The sequence below is a fragment of the Triticum aestivum genome, chromosome 4D, assembly GCF_018294505.1.
Source record: "Triticum aestivum cultivar Chinese Spring chromosome 4D, IWGSC CS RefSeq v2.1, whole genome shotgun sequence".
Classification (NCBI taxonomy): domain Eukaryota; kingdom Viridiplantae; phylum Streptophyta; class Magnoliopsida; order Poales; family Poaceae; genus Triticum; species Triticum aestivum.
Genome location: NC_057805.1, coordinates 235,890,363 through 235,903,720, shown reverse-complemented (window position 1 = coordinate 235,903,720; position 13,358 = coordinate 235,890,363).

Here is a 13,358-nt window from a genome sequence, read left to right as displayed (position 1 = left end):
GAGGATCCCAGGCAGGAGGCATGCGCCTCTTTCGATCTGTATCCCAGTTTGTGTTAGCCATCTTATGGCAACTTGTCTAACTTATGTCTGTACTCAGATATTGTTGCTTCCGCTGACTCGTCTATGATCGAGCACTTGTATTCGAGCCCTCGAGGCCCCTGGCTTGTATTATGATGCTTGTATGACTTATTTTATTTTTAGAGTTGTGTTGTGTTATCTTCCCGTGAGTCCCTGATCTTAATCGTACATGTTTGCGTGTATGATTAGTGTATGATTGAATCGGGGGCATCACAAGTTGGTATCGGAGCCGACTGCTTGTGGGAATCCCCCTTTCCATCTCCTTGGCTGAAGTTGAGTCTAGTCACTGAAAAACTTTTACTAAGATGGCTGTGTGGCTTACGGGCCCATGTCGCCATTGGGTGGTATTATGATCTTTTACTCCTCGATCTTTACTCTGGGACTCTGATATCTCTTCTATTCGGGTTAAATGATTTTGCTAACTCTAAACTCTAGGCTCTCGTAATTACTTCCTCCCGAAGAGCCCCTCACTCCAGATGATTGCTTGGTGCACCGAAGGATTCCGAAGATACTCTCCGATGTTCTCTCGAGACTTTGTGCCCATTGCTTTTGCAATTCCCTACCATCGAAATATCCCTATGGATGAATGCATACACCTGTCGTTCTTACTTTTACCCCCAGTTGATCTTGTTATTAGAAGATACCCCAAGATTCCCTCTATTGTTCCGAGAATACCTTGTGCCTACTGCCTTGCAGTTCTTTGCCACCTGAATACCCCTACAGATAATTTCCCGCACTTATCGAGTATCCGCTCATCCCCAGTTGATTTGTGTATTTCAAAAAGGTCTTCGAAATACCATTTGATCTTCCAAAAATCCTCAACAGACTATTGTTCTTGAAATCCTTGCTTGCTTGCATTATGGTTAATCCCATAAGTCTAGTAATCTTATTGGCACCCTTTGTCACTATTATTTTGAGTTCACTAATTCGATATGATTGTGAATGCTCGCAATCATCAAGCAATTAGAATTCTTCCCTTCGGCTTAGACGTCACTCCGGACATGAGCTGGTTCTCGACCAATCAATTTGCCATCGATGTTACCCCCCTATGTCTATTCGACAATCCATCTTTGATCAGAGCGTCTGCTTCTGATTCTTCATTTTGGAAATCATAATTCCTTTGTTATATAAGCATCAAATTATTCAAATGTTCTATAATTCAATGCATTTGCATTCTTTCTTCCTCTTATTGAGTACCGATACTCACATCAGCTCCGTTGTGGACCGCCAGGCCCATTGCTGGGTTATTATCCGTTAGTATCCTTCACACTGAAAATCCTTATGAGTTATTTCCATGATAATCTGTATCTTCTGCTTTGTAAACCATGCTCTACTTCCGAGCTTGAGTTAATTGCTCTTGAAGTTTGTGGTATATGTTCCTAAGATGCCCCTAAGGGTTGAACCTATGCCTTCCCTAACCGTATGCACCCGAGAGTTTTCATGAGTCATACTCTTCTGGTGTTTTGCCAGATAATATTTCAACACTACAACTTCATCGAAAGCGAGAAGTGAATGAAAGGTTATGCATTGGAGAAGTGGGAGTCGACCTTGAACCTTGTGTTCATGCCCATGGACACGATGTAGATCTTATCATGGAAGCTTCTTGTGATAATATTATTCCCCTTGTTATAAGTTCATCTTGTATCTATGTTTGGTCCTTTGCAACCGTGGTTCCGACCATGATTGTTCTTCTTTGATTCTATTTCTTGGACAAGTTAAAGTACTTGCCTTCTGCAGATCAATACGCCTGCCCAACATCTTTAAACCTTCGAGTATTACCCTCTAGTATCTCCAGGATATCAACCCATTGCACTACATGTTATGAATTTCTGATGAAGTAGTACCTTTCCCTGTCATAGTCACTCCATGGGTTCTGGGTTGTCGTCAACCGAGAACACCGATTAGTGAATCAAATCAACACTGTGATTCAATACTCCTAGTACTTTGTTGTTGAGACGTGTAATACTCCATCACGTCACTGCTAGCCTGATCGGTTACATCATGATCATGCTAATTTTAACTGGCCTACCTGGTCCTTCTTTCCGGAGCACAAATTTTGACGATGAGCTAATATTACGTCGATCTTCCTCGTCGTATCATTTTGCCTTGAACAGCAAGATTGATTTCGAGTTTGGGTCATACCCTTGGTTCCAATGATCTTTTGCTTCATCATTCCTTTGACTTGATGTCGTCACCGATCGATTACATCTTCTTGAAACACTCTATGAATTTGTCGTGATCATTGTCAACAATTGGACTTCTTCCAAGTTGTGTGTCTAATTCAGGATGAGTAATACGGTCCTTGCCCCCTCGATGATTTGTATTAACATCGACAACATTCTCGCATCCCCTCCGACACAAAACTTGTTCATGTTTTGTGTAGTTTCCTTTCTATCCAACTTATATTATGATTCTATCTTGGAGTATTACCATCTGTTATGTAAAGAATGTTGAGGGAATTACCTCAACTATTAATTCTTGATATAGTAATACTTCTCACCATCACCATTCTTTCTTGGTCCCCGTGTTGGTTCTAACCGGGATACCAACAGGTGAACGGTGCTGTTTAGATTCTGCCCTTCTAGCAACCCTATTGCTTTGGAGTTAATGGTCGACATTTCATTCTTAGACGATTGGTTATCGAATCACCATTCTAACATCGGTCATGCTACCTAAGCCATATTTCGGGTGCACCTTTCAACCAGTGTTTAAATTGGGTATGTTTTCCTCGAGCATACCTCATTATATCATTTGATCTGACAAATGTTATCTCCTTGTTCACCTAATTTTGGAGATCCATCTTTTGGGAATCTCAATGAATTGTCGCTGAGTCCATTAGCCACCTCCTCATCCTCTCTTTTGTTTACTGATGAACTCTTGTTTCGGAACTCGCTTCCATAGTTCATTTCCCGAGAATTTTACAATGACATCTCGTCAATTTGTGTTGCACCTTTTCTTCTGAGGTATCCTGACACCAATTAGATCTGAATCTCGGTCAGATATGATGGTTCGGACATATTTCCAAGAGTTATAACATTGGTCCTTATATATCAGTAAGGTGATGTCATGCCTATCACACCTGGCCGGAGGACTTGTTGTTATAGTTTCCTGTTTAGCAAGGTTAGTCATCCTTCCATGAGGAAATTGTAAGACTTATTCTATAAGTTGTTCCTGATGGATCCTTTTTGTTTCCAAAGTCTGATCTTCATCTGTTGACCATGTCAATGCTATCTTGAAGCATGTCTATGGTACTCCGATTTTCAACAGGAACATTTGAAGCACAATGATAAATGTTTCCTGCTCAATTATCCAAACACCGATGTATGGGTAATGTCATGAAAATTCTCTCCCTTACCTAAGGGTTTTCTACTCTATATCCTGTCATGGATATCATGCTCTGCTTGTCCTTGGGAAGGATATACCCCTAAAATATGTGTTTAAACACATTTTCCTCTCCATTGTTCTGTTTAATCTGATAATTGCATTTTCCTTTCCATTGTTTTGTTTAATCTTTCTTGTAATCTGACTTAGCTGAGCAGTGATAATTCCCTGCTTAGGTAAGCACCTCGTTGTACCACTCTGTTAGTAAGACCCTATTACTATTGTTGATGACATTCCGGTAACCACCGATGGACGAGAACTTTGCCTATTGGTCCGCCTCGTTCAACGAGCAGGAAAATGGTTCTCTTCGTCCCTCGCCCTTGGTACCGATGTTGTTGCCGACATAACTGGCAGGCTATCCTCTAACATGCCTTACTTACATGATCGTGCAAGACGTCACCGCCCTTCCTACTTTTAACCCACATGGTGCGCCCATAACCCACAGTTCCACAGGATCGAAACCTGACTCTCCTGTGCATCCATGTTTCCCAAGTTGTTCCTCGCACTTGGCTTCGTATGTAATTCATGAGGCACCTTCCTAGTGATCTATTCTGGTATCAGACTGTCACAGCCCTAGATTGTTGCTTGTATTAGTTGCATCATAGAGCACTCATGCATCATGTCTAAATTTCTGAAACTTGGAATTGAGGAAAGTGGAAGCCTCAAAAACTTAAATAAAAGAAGGGCAAAGAACCCTGGAAATCTCATTCTTTGTTTCCAAGATGTCCTTTTGCAATGTTTGGGAATTTTGGCAAGAGCTATATATCAAACCAGAATTTAGGAACATTTTTAAGGATTTATTTTTGGGACTCTGAATTTAAATCATTAGCTATTTGAATTTGAGTTATATTCATATAACTAGAATATAATTTCAAATATCTTTGAAACATTTTATGTGCATTTGGAAATGTCCATTATGCAACATAAAATTATTCAAAGGGTTTTGTCACTGTTTTGAAATTGTTTTGAATTTTGAACAGTGGCAGAATATTAAACAAAAGAAAAAGTAACAGAAAAATAAAAGAGAGAGAGAGAGAATCTTACCTGCTAACCTGGCCCAGGAGAGAATCGGCCCAGCCCACCGGGGCGCCGAGATCTTCTTCCACCTCTGCCAGTAGGCAGAGGGCGTGTGCCCGTCGCACGCCGGCCACCTCCTCCCTGCCTGGCTGCCCCCTCCTCCCCCTGGATGCCTCTCACGTCGACACGCACCCCCCGACCCCTCTCACTCTTCCCCGTGGCCCTCCTCTCCTCTGCTCCCTCTCTCCCGCCCAGACCGAACGCGTCCGTTGCCGCCGTCCAAAACCACCACTGCCATAGCCACCTCCTCGCCTCTCCGAGCTATCCCCGAGGTCCGCTGTGACGCCCTCTTCCTCATCGCCGAGTCACATGATGCAGGGAGCCCCATGACATCGTCCTCGAGCTCACCATCGCCCTATGCATCTGACGGCCGCCGTCCTCAATTCACCGTCGTCAGCACCTCCCCCGAGCCGCTGAGCCTACCCGTCGACCCGCCGTGAGCTCCTGGTCCGAACCCCCTCTCTTCCCCGTGTCTATTTCGTCCCCTAACTAGCTTTCCCACCATGGCCGAGCGCCGCTGTCCGCCATGGCCGCCAAGTTCTGCGCTCCCGAGCTCTTCCGCTCACAGCCGAGCATACCAACGCACTCAGTGCGTTTGCAGGATCCCAAAACACCCAACCGCCGCTCCTACAGTGCTCTGTGGCGTCGTTTTGGTCGATGCCCGAACTTCGGCCACCGCCGCGAGCTCGCTTCCGGCGAGCTTGAGCCACCCTGCGCCCTCTCGTTGCCTCCCCTGGATGCGGTCGGTCGTGGGCTACGCCCTGGTGCCCTCGGAGCGCTAAACCGACGCCGGTAGCGCAAGTTCGGTGTACCTCCGCCGCGTTTTGGTCGCCGCCGGCGTAACTCCGGCGAAGTTGACGTGGCGCTGTCATTAGTCACTAATGACCCAGCTAATTAACCCCCTCTCTCACTGACATATGGGCCCCACGCCCTAATTAACCTGGGTTTTATTTCTATTTAGATTAAACTAACCCCACGGGCCCCACAGGTCAATTTGACCTGGCCACGTCACACATTGACCGACCCCACATGTCAGTGCTGACTTGCTGACGTGGCTGTTGACCCGACCCCACCTGTCAGCGACACTAACCAGCACCGTGTCACTGACGTGTGGACCCCACACGTCAGGTTTGACCCGGACCAGCCCCTGTTAACCTGCTGACATCACAGTGACGCAATACTGACGCAGTTAATAATTTTCTTGATTTAAAATAATGCAGAAAATTCCAGAAAATAGTATAAATTCAAAAAATCATAGAAATTAATCTATAGCTCAGAGTGAAATAAATTATATATGAAAAATGATCAGAAAAATCCAATCTATCCATCTGTACTAGTTTCATGCATGTTTAAGCAACTTAACCTTGCTGTTCATATCAAAACATGATAATGCATTTATAAATTCATAGTTTGAGTTTGAATTTGAATCTTTGGTTCAAATAAGCTCAAACCCTTCTGTTCTTAGCTGCATTAGCTCAAATCACAACATATTGCCATGTCATGGTCATGCATCATATTGTGCATTGCATTGATCGTGTTTCTTCTCTATTTGCCGGTGTTGCTCCCCCTCGGTAGACGTTGTTCCGACGTTGTGATCGTTGACACTGATTAAGACTCAATGCTATCTTCAAAAGTGCCCGGCAAGCAAAAAAACCCCTTGTTCATTCGGATACAATCCCACTCTCTCGCTCCTGCTCTCTTTTACTGCATTAGGACAACAACGCTTAAACTGTTACATGCTGCGGTAGTTGAACCCCTTTCCTCTGCATGACCTGACATTGCCACAGTAAATAGATGAAACCCACTAGCATGAGTAGGAGTTGTTTGAGCCCTGATGTGCCTACTCATTCATGCTTGTTGTCATGCCTGCTACTGCTTAGAGTTGAGTCAGGTCTGATTCATCGGGAATGAATTGGAATGTGGTGAACATGTCCTACTGTTGAGAGCTAAGTGTGTGAACACGATTTGGTAAAGGTAGCAGTGAGAGGCCATGTAGGAGTACATGGTGGGTTGTCTCATTGCAGCCATCCTCAAGAACTGAGTTCTGTGTTTGTGATCCATGAACAGGTACTACCATGCATTGGAATGCTTAAGTGCCCCTCTTGACTTATTAATCGCCTAGATCTCTGTCCAGGAGTTGCAACTAGTTTCTGGTGTTTGTAGGATATGTGTTGGGGGCCGTGCGTAGCGCTGACCCTAGGGGTGGGCTATGTTGCGGTAGAGACATGAGGCACGGTGAACTGGGACGCCCGTTTGGTGCCTCGGGAACCCTGCTCTCATCGTTTGGCGCCGTGAGCGACACCCCGGCCGGATCTCCTTGCGGATAGAACCCGAATAGGCGATAAACCTGGACTAGAGACTTGTGAGGTTAGTCAGGTCGTGGCCGACTCCCTCGCCAGGCTTCCGCTTGAAGGTTGCCGAGATACACGACGTGTACATGGTGGTAAGTGGCGAGAGCGTGTGTGAAGAAGTACACCCCTGCAGGGTTAACATCATCTATTCGAATAGCCGTGTCCGCGGAAAAGGACTTCTGGGTTGCCTGTACAGTTCATAGACAAGTGAAACTGGATACTCTAAAATGCGCAAGATAAGCGTGAGTGCTATGCATGGCGTTCTCGTAGGGAGACGGGAGCAGATCCATAGTGGTGTATTGATAAGGTGAATATGTGGACTCGTGTGCGCCACCTCAAAAGAGTTACTTGCAGTCATAGTTTAGGATAGCCACCGAGTCAAAGCTGGCTTGCTGCAGTTAAACTCCACCACCCCCTTTTTGATACTGATGCATATGTACATAGTTCTGATGTAAGTCTTGCTGGGTACATTTGTACTCACATTTGCCTATTTTATGTGCCCTCGGCAGGGTCTTGTAGTTAGTCAGGCTTCTCAGCCTTTTTCATTTGTGGTTGTCTGTATTCAGACAAGATAAGCTTCCGCATGTGCTATTGCTTGTATGACTTGAATGCTGGGTCATGAGACCCATGTTTGTAATATCTGACTCTTCAGAGTCTTATGAATAAATACTTTGAGTCGTAGAGTTTTGTTGTGATGCCATGTTGTATTTACACATATCGAGCATATTGTGTGTATGATTGAAATGCTTGGTATGTGTGCGATCCGACAACCTAGTTGTCTATCCTTGGTAGCCTCTCTTATGGGGAAATATAGTCTAGTGCTTCCACTGAGCCATGGTAGTCTGCTACAGCCTGGTTTACCGGAGTCCTGTTAGCCCAGTTGCTACTGCTCCGGAACACTTAGACTGGCCGGCATGTGTCCTACTTCGATCCTATGTCTATCCCTTCGAGGAAATGTCACATGGTGTATACCGGAGTCCTGCTAGCCTGCTACAGCCCGGTTTACCGGAGTCCTGCTAGCCCAGTTGCTACAGCCTGGAATCACTCGCTAATGACCGACACGTTCGATGATGGGTCATGTATGCATGTCCCTGTAAGTTAGTGCCACTTTGGGTTCACGACTAGTCATGTCGGCCCGGGTTCTCTGTCATATGGATGCTAGCGACACTATCATATACGTGAGCCAAAAGGCGCAAGCGGTCCCGGGCCAGGTAAGGTGGCACCCGTGGGAATACCGTGCGTGAGGCCGCAAAGCGATATGATGTGTTACATGCTAGATCAATGTGGCTTAGGATCGGGGTCCTGACAGCTTTGGTATTAGAGCCTGACTGCCTGTAGGATTACCAAGCCAAACTGGTCGAAGTTGAGTCTAGAAATGCTTTAGCTATATAAGGGAATTGATTGTGGAAGGGAACGTAAGGCTCTTTTTACTCCTTTACCTTATGCCCTTCTGATCTGAGTCAACCTCTTCCTTTCTACGGGGATTAAGAACTAGGCTTCTCATCTTTCTATCAGGATCACGTGTTACTAATCTGTAGACTTATAGGATTGTTGGTTTCAAGCCCTAGTTCAGTTCCTACTACTTATGTGTGTTGAGAGTTAATCTCAGAACTTTGATCTTATGATGTTGAGAGGTTATGCCACCATTTTGTCGGATGTCTCAAATCTTTTTGAGCATTTACAACATTTATGTTGTCTGAGTCATCCCAGGTTTCTAAATAGTCTGATGCATTTGCAAACCCCTTCTTTCCGTTCCCGATGTTTCTCTGGGCCAGTTTAACCACACTATTCGGTGAGTTGAGGTACTCTGTTGCCTCGACATATATGTTGGAGCTATTATTATGACCCTAGGTGTCTTAGAGGATCACCTAATAATCTATCCATGTTTTGTGTTCCCAGTGTGATGATTCTGGCCATCTTTCTCGAAAGCATCCCGTGATGTCATTTAGTTAGTAGGCATTCTATTCCTGGGTTTTTGAACCGAGATTCACTCTACTCATTCATGTTGATAGTGTTTGCTAGTTCCTTTAGGATATTAGTAACCTTTGCGAGAGTCCTCGAGGTCTGTGGTATTTCCTTCTTCCAAATACCATGAACTGCTTATGGCAGAAGTTCTTTTGAACCAAAAGATCACAACCAGAGTGCTCTTGATGAGTTCTCGATTCTATGTTGTGACTCTGCCAGTTCTACCTTTCTACATGGGTTGTCCGGAAGAAATATGTTGAACTCGTTCGACAGGCTAATCTATACACCCACAACTCAGAAAATCGTATGTTCCTTTGGGTTGTCCCTCTTTAGTTATTTTCTGACCCTCGTCTATCAATTGATAGTCAGGAGTAGTTGTGGATTCGTGTTCATCGTTGCCTTTTACTTTGAGGTCCGTCAAGTCGTTCTATTCCATAATGGCTAGGAGAAACAAACTCCAGTACCTCATCCATATCTAGAATTTGGTCAAAGCAGTTGTATTCCGCAGATCAAAATGCCAGTCCAGCTTTTGCTCTATTCTACCGTGGAGTGTCACCCTCTTTCTTATCAAGAATGACGTGAGAAATGCACAGCCTCTTATGAATTCTTGATACAGTGAGACTCTCGCCATCATTTTTCATTCCTCGGTCCCTGTGTTGTTGCAACCAGAATACTGTAACGCCCACGATGCGGCTATATCTCCCACGTGTCGAGGCACGACTTAGAGGCATAACCGCATAGTGGTTTTGTCGCAAGAAGGGTCATCTTCACACAATCCCATGTAATGAACAAGAATGGGATAAAGAGTTGGCTTACAATCGCCACTTCACACAATACATAAATATTATTCATACATCATCCAAAATACAAACATATAGACCGACTACGGTAAAAATCCAGATGAAAATAAGACAACCCCAAATGCTAGATCCCCGATCGTCCCAACTAGGCTCCACTACTGATCATTAGAAAAAGACACATAGTAACAACCACGTTCCTCGTCGAACTCCCACTTGAGATCGACGCCATCATCTGCACTGGCATCGTCGGCACCTGCAACTGTTTTGGTAGAATCTGTGAGTCACGAGGACTCAGCAATCTCACACCCGCGAGATCAAGACTATTTAAGCTTATAGGAAAGGAAGGTGTAGTGAGGTGGAGCTGCAGCGGCAAAAGCATATAGGGTGGCTAACATACGCAAGAGAGAGCGAGAAGAGAAGCAACGGAACGGTCGTCATCTAGCAATGACCAAGAAGTGATCCTGAACTCCTACTTACGTCATACATAACACAGACCGTGTTCACTTCCCGGACTCTGCCGAGAAGAGACCATCACGGCTACACACGCAGTTGATCTATTTTAATTGGGTCAAGTGACAAGTTCTCTACAACCGGACATTAACAAATTCCCATCTACCTCATAACCGCGGGCACGGCTTTCGAACGATAATACCCTGCAGGGGTCTCCCAACTTAGCCCATCATAAGCTCTCACGGTCAACGAAGGATAAACCTTCTCCCGAAAAGACCCGATCAGTCTCGGAATCCCGGTTTACAAGACATTTCGACAATGGTAAAACAAGACCAGCAAAGCCGCCCGATGCGCCGACAAATCCCGATAGGAGCTGCACATATCTTGTTCTCAGGGCACACCGGATGAGACATCCTACGAGTAAAACCAGACCTCGAGTTTCCAGGAGGGGGCCCCGCAGTCTACTCAGTTCGGACCAACACTCGAAGGAGCACTAGCCCGGGGGGGTTAAAATAAGATGACCCTCGGGCTCGCGAAAACCCGGGGGAAAAGGCTTAGGTGGCAAATGGTAAAACCAAGGTTGGGCCTTGCTGGAGGAGTTTTATTCAAGGCGAACTGTCAAGGGGGGTCCCATAAATCACCCGACCGCATAAGGAACGCAAACTCAAGGAACATAATACCGGTATAACAGAAACTAGGGCGGCAAGAGTGGAACAAAACACCAGGCATAAGGCCGAGCCTTCCACCCTTTACCAAATATATATAGATGCATTAATTAAATAAGAGATATTGTGATATCCCAACATATCCATGTTCCGACATGGAACCAACTTCAACTTCACCTGCAACTAGCAACGCTATAAGAGGGGCTGAGCGAAAGCGGTAACTTAGCCAAACAACAGTTTGCTAGGAAAGGATGGTTAGAGGCTGACATGGCAAAATGGGAGACATGATATAGCAAGTGATAGGTAGCGTAGCATGGCAATAGAGCGAACAACTAGCAAAGCAAAGATAGAAGTGATTTCGAGGGGTGGTCATCTTGCCTGCAAGGTTCTCAGAGTTGTCGAAAGCTTGATCCTCGTAAGCGTACTCAACAGGTTCCTCGTTCACGAACTCATCTCCCGGCTCTACCCAAGACAATAACACAAGCAACGGAACCACAATCAATCACGAGAAATGCACAAGCAACATGATGCAAAACATGTATGATATGCAAGATATGATATGCGATGCATATGCGTGCTCCGGAAGGAAAATGATGAACATGGCAGTAACTTGGCAACCCAAGCATGCCACTGGAAAGATGAGATGATTTCGGTCGAAATCGATATAAAGATCACCGAAACGGATGCACGGTTTGCAAATGGCAAGCAAAACAAGAATGACACGAATCTGCGATTAACGGCATGATAGCACTTAAAATGCAACAAACAACAAAGCTACAGCACTCCAACGTAGCAACAAAGCATATGGAAGTAATCTACAGGAGATGCTTGACAAAAGATGAACACTGAGCTACGGCTAGTTCACAACATAACAAGCTCAAATAAGCATGGCAAAAGTGCAAAAGATAACAGGTTCACAGACTTGGTGAAATTACTGGACATGGCATAAACAGCATCAGGTAGCAATGTTCAGAGCACGAAATCAACATGCTACAGGAAGTTAACATAGCAAAACAAGGCATGGCAGTGTTCTAATAAATGCATATGACAAAAGTCCCTTACTGATGATAAGCCAAAAAGGACCAGAAGATATGATGGCAAGCATGTAAACATAGCAAGTTTCGTTATCAGGTTTCAGACTTAGCAGAAAACAGAGCATGGCAGAAACAATAATATAAGGGCAACTTTGTGAGCTTGATGCACTCACCACAAAGCAATGCATGAAAAAACAAGCATACCTACAGCAAGATGGCATGTTTATGAAGCTATCCATGGCAATAGCAAATACATATCATGTATGGATCAACTACAATAAGCTTGGCAAAAATGAATATCATGTTAAGAATCTGCCAGAAATATTTTATAGCAAAAGTAGAGCAAGATTGAGTCATGCTATGGCACTCCATAATTTCAAACAAGGGCAGGAATGGATCATTTACAACTATATCTACAAAACATCCTTAATGAACATCTCCAAAATATGCATGGAACTCTCTGTAGCATCAAGTTTACATGGCAACAAAATAACAGCAGACAAGGACTTGGAGAAATCACCAAGTCCCTGAAATCAGAAACACTATGGAGCCTAGTTTGCATGCTTGTGCTAGTCACCACAGAGATCACAAAAATACATGGCATACACCCTTGGAGAGATGGCATGGCATACAACAAAACACATGTAGAGCTCATGCCCATAAGATGCACAGATTAAATGATACAAAAATGACAAATCTCCAAGTTCTGTTAAGAACCAGCAGATAACAGCAACTAGCCCTCTTGCAACAGAGATTTGGGCATTAAGATGGCCTCTAATGAACATGGTGCAATTGAACAAAATGTAGAGCATCACGAGGCGAACAATTCGACATATTACACGCGCAAAACAGAGCTACATGCAAGGAGTTATACACTGTTGAACATGGGCACATATCGCAACAGAAAAAGACTTGGGAAAAAAACGGGATCGGGAGAAAGTCAACCGCTATAGTGGGTGGATCCAGATCGGGGAACAGGAGCTCGAGCTCGACGGGGCTTCGGCCCGAGCTGCTCGCCGGAGAGGGTGACGCCGGCGGGGAGAGGAGGGGAAGCGCCGGCGGCGAGGGTTGGTGGCGACGGCGGCGCAGCGGCGGCGCGAGCGCGGCGCGGGTGACGATGGCCGGCGGCGTCGGCAGCGTCGAGCGGCGGCGGAGGGAGGAGGCCCGCGAGGAGCGGGGAGCCTCGGGCGCGGGGTGGCGGCGGTTGGGCTCGGCGGGCCCGCGGCGGGCCTGCGGGCCGGCGCGGCGGCGGCGTACGGGCTGATGACGTGGCGGCGCGGTGGAGGTGGACGCGTCCGGCTCCGCCCGGACGTGTCCGGCGGCGGAGAGGGACGAGGGTTAGGGTTTGGACTGAGTTCGTTCCCGCCGGAGAGGGACGAGGGTTAGGGTTTGGACTGAGTTCGTTTTTCGGGAGAGATGCATTTATATAGCTAGAGGGAGCTAGGAGAGTCCAAATGAGGTGCGGTTTTCGCCCACACGATCGTGATCGAACGACCTAGAGCATGGAAGAGAGTTTGGTGGGTTTTGGGCTGGTTAGAGAGGGGGTTTTGCTGCAAC